A 3,779-nucleotide genomic window follows, 5' to 3' on the forward strand; every position below is an offset into this window, starting at 1 on the left:
CTGCTTTCAGGGTATCAGTTGCTCTTGTGTCATCTTTTGTGAGTGACATCTTGCTTTGCTCTTGAATATTGTGTGGGATGGTTTGCTTTCTTCGAGACATTGGTATGTGCTCTTGAGATCAGATGGGCAGCTACCAAACTTGTGCGTTTCTCTGAAAAAATATGGAACTCTTCACGAATTTGCGTGTCATCCTTGCGCAGGGGCCATGCTAATCTTCTCTGTATCGTTCCAATTTTAGTATATGTGCTGCTGAAGCGAGCACTCTTCTGCTATTCTTAGTCATTGTCCAACTCTCTGGTGCATAGCAAGTAATTGCAAAGACTATGGCCTGGATCAGGCACAGATTAGTCCCTAGACTAGCATCTTTACTCTTTAGGATTTTGGAGAGGTCCCTGACAGCAGACTTTCCCAATGCAATTAATCCATCTTTTAATTTTCTGACTGCTAGTGCCAAGAAGGTTTTTTGTGGAGCTGAACAAACTGAAATTGTAAACAACCTCAGTCTCTTTTCTCTATATTACGGTGTTGCCGATTGACCCAGTGATGAGAATCTTTGTCTTCTTGATGTTAAATTTAATAATTTCAAAATCCATATTGAAAACTACAGTTCTTGACCTTCTGCAGCAAAATCTTCAGGCCCTCCTCAGTTTTAGCAAGAAAGGTTGCATATCTGCATTTTGCAGTTTGTTGATGTGTCTTACTCCAATCCCGATGCCACATTCCTCCTCATAAAGTCCAGCCTTCCAAATTTGTTCTGCATACAGATTAAATGTATGGAGACAGGTCACACCTCTTGACTCACTCTTTTCCCAGTTTTATTTGCTCTGTTCTGAGGACTACTTCCTGGTCCAGGTATAGATTTTGCATGAGCACAGTCAGGCATTAATTTACCAAAGTTAGCAACTTCAGAACTATAAAAGCACTTATCAGAACTGAGACAAGAATGGGCATTTGTACATCTATGTTCATAGCAGCATTATTCACAATAACAAGAACTTGGAAGCGGCCTGAATGTCCTTCAAAAAATGAATAGATTGAAAAATTGTGGCATATTCACACAGTGGAATACTGTGCAGCAGTAAGGAGAAATGATTTCATAAAATATAACTGGGGAGAAACTGGAGAGCATTTTTTTAGTGAAGTATCTCAGTCACATAAGGACAAACACTGAATAAAAACACTATTGTGAAACTGAGCAGGATGTGTATAAATATTCATAAAAACAAGGAGACTAATGGAACAGCAAAAGGGAAAGGAAGAAAATCACTGGAATAGCAGAGCTTAGTGGGTGGAGGAGAGTGAAGAAATGGGAGAGATTTAATGGGGACTTGAAAATACTAGGCATAAAGTGATGTTAATTAATTATATAAAATATAATGTATACCAGTGATTGTATAAAACACAAAGTACATGTAAAAAACACAATGTAAATGATTATGTGCAAACCAATACAAATTAAAAACAAACAAAAACCCCACACAACAACTAGGTAAACAGTCAGTTTAGGCAAGTAATTCTTCCAACAAAGTCTTTTAATTAGTGTTTTCTATTTATGTGGCATCCCCTTACTCTGCATATTACAATACTTACTCAAAGATTATGAAAAATCAGTTTTCCAGTGAAATTGAGAAAGGAGCCCTGGGAAAGAAGAGGCTCTGTTAGAATGTTTGAACTTCTAGAAAGAGGGAAGAGAGACTCTACAGGTCCATCTTAACTAAAAAGCTAGGAAGCTGTGGCACTACAAACCCAAAGGCACACGGTTCAAGGCTCCTAGCTGCTCTGCAGGAGAATGGGCAGTCTTCTCCTGTGTGATTCATCAACTGCCTTGAAAACTCTCCAGAGGGTCAGCTATGTGTCAGTTCTTTCTCTATGGTATACAACAAATGCCAAACTAGAGAAGCTTTGACCTTGTAAGGGTATTCCCTTATCTGGAAAGTCAAGACATGTCCAAACACACAAACCTCTACCCTGCTGTAACTGTGAAGCTAATTCTGATGCTTTTGAACCACCAATGAGAAAGTAAAAGAACTACTTCTTTGTCTATTTCCTATAAAAATCCCCAGACAAAGCCGTTCAGAAAGCCCAAACCATTTTAGATATGAGTCCCCTGGAGCTCCACTAACATAATAAATTTCTTCCTCTTACTAATGAGGCATTCATGGTGATTTACTCCCAAGGTGTCTCTCCTGGGTCTCATCTTCATACAACAGAATCAAAATTTTCTGTGGACCAAGTATCTGAGCAATAGAGTGGTCCTGAGATTCTGTTTGTGTATCCCTTGTCATATGCAAAATTTAATCACAATACTCCAACATAGTCTTCACAGATAAAAAACTTTATAAAAATTTAACTAGCTAGTGAACTGCTTATGTTTAAAATTTGAATCAACTCTATATTCCAGGACTTTTGTTCTAGGAAAACAGCATATTTTCTGAATCAAGCTAAGCCTATGCTAATATTGCCTATCTTGAACAACTATTTACACTCCTGTTATAAGTAGTTCCAACATGTGTCTTTCAAAAAACTGTAGAACCCTACAAACTGTGAGAATGAAAAGTGAGTTTTTAAGGGCTCACCTTATTAGGAATAAGGAACTCTGGTGGTGTAGTTGTTAGTGAATTGCACTGCTTACCGAAAGGTGTTATGTCTTATTGTTGCACAATTACCTCCCTCCCTACCTCTCCTTCCCCTAGTCATCTTTGCAATGTACCTTTTATTCTGGGCTGTTGTCCTATATATAATGCTTAAACATGTATTCCTTTTAAACAGCCTTTCCTTCATCTGTTCCAATGCTGTATTCATTATTTATCCCCTCATTTCATAGTTTCCCCCCAACCCCCATGTCAGTCCTGTTCTATAACAGTAGTGTTATGCAGTATTTATCCTTTTTTGACTGATATATTTCACTCAGCATAATGTCATTCAGGGTCACCCATGTTGTGTAATGTTTTAGGAGTGTCTTGTTTTTCAGTGTTCCATTCTGTGAATATACCATAGTTTTTCCATCCATTCATTTGTTGAGGGAAGTAATTGTACAACAATGGATGAGTATTTTTTTTTTAAAAAAACCAACCCTGAACTGGGGGAAGGGAAAAAGAAGGGAGTAAAATTCATGCAATAATGAATGAATAAATAAAAATCTAACTTTTCTGTAAACTTTGGTTAAACTTGCAATTAAAATTAAAAAAAAAAAAGATGTTAAATCTCTCTGTAAGTTGGAATTCACTGCCATTGAACTTCAGGAATAAAGACAGAGAAAGCTTCCTCCTGTTAAGATTTACAGCCTCAGAAACTCAGTAAAGGGTTGCTATGAGTCAGAGCCAACTTGAGGCAGTGACTTTTTTTTTTGAGTCGTTATTAATGACATATAAGCCCGAGTCCTGACTGAAAAGTTAGATATTTCCTAAAGATTTTCTAAAACATTACCTTTGTAAGACAGCATTTGATGACCCAAATAATGCCAGATGCCTTGTATAACAAACATAGTCAAATACAACAAAATGTCATGTTTGTCACAAATAACACACTCATATAGAAAAGGCACCCACAATTACAACATATAGAACTGATAATATTATAAAACAGTTCTAGTCTAGCCTGCCCATGAATACTATGTATATTTTGTGGTATTTCAAGAAATACGTTTTCAGACTCCCTTCTATACCCAGCCATACATATTACAGAAAAACCATACAACTTAATTTTCTTTAAGCTCCTGCTTTTCTGTTTAAACATATTCCTTAAAATTGTTCTTTTTTTATAATAATTTTATTATAAAA

At 36.6% G+C, this 3,779-nt stretch overlaps 1 protein-coding gene across 1 annotated transcript in view; it reads left to right on the forward strand.

The window, feature by feature from the left end:
- Nucleotides 1–3,779, forward strand: part of CTSO (cathepsin O) — a 37,929-nt gene that overhangs the window by 33,204 nt on the left and 946 nt on the right. The window lies entirely within an intron of this gene.

Source organism: Elephantulus edwardii, unplaced genomic scaffold (assembly GCF_000299155.1).
Source record: "Elephantulus edwardii isolate Elephantulus edwardi_28Jun2011 unplaced genomic scaffold, EleEdw1.0 scaffold00034, whole genome shotgun sequence".
Taxonomy (NCBI): domain Eukaryota; kingdom Metazoa; phylum Chordata; class Mammalia; order Macroscelidea; family Macroscelididae; genus Elephantulus; species Elephantulus edwardii.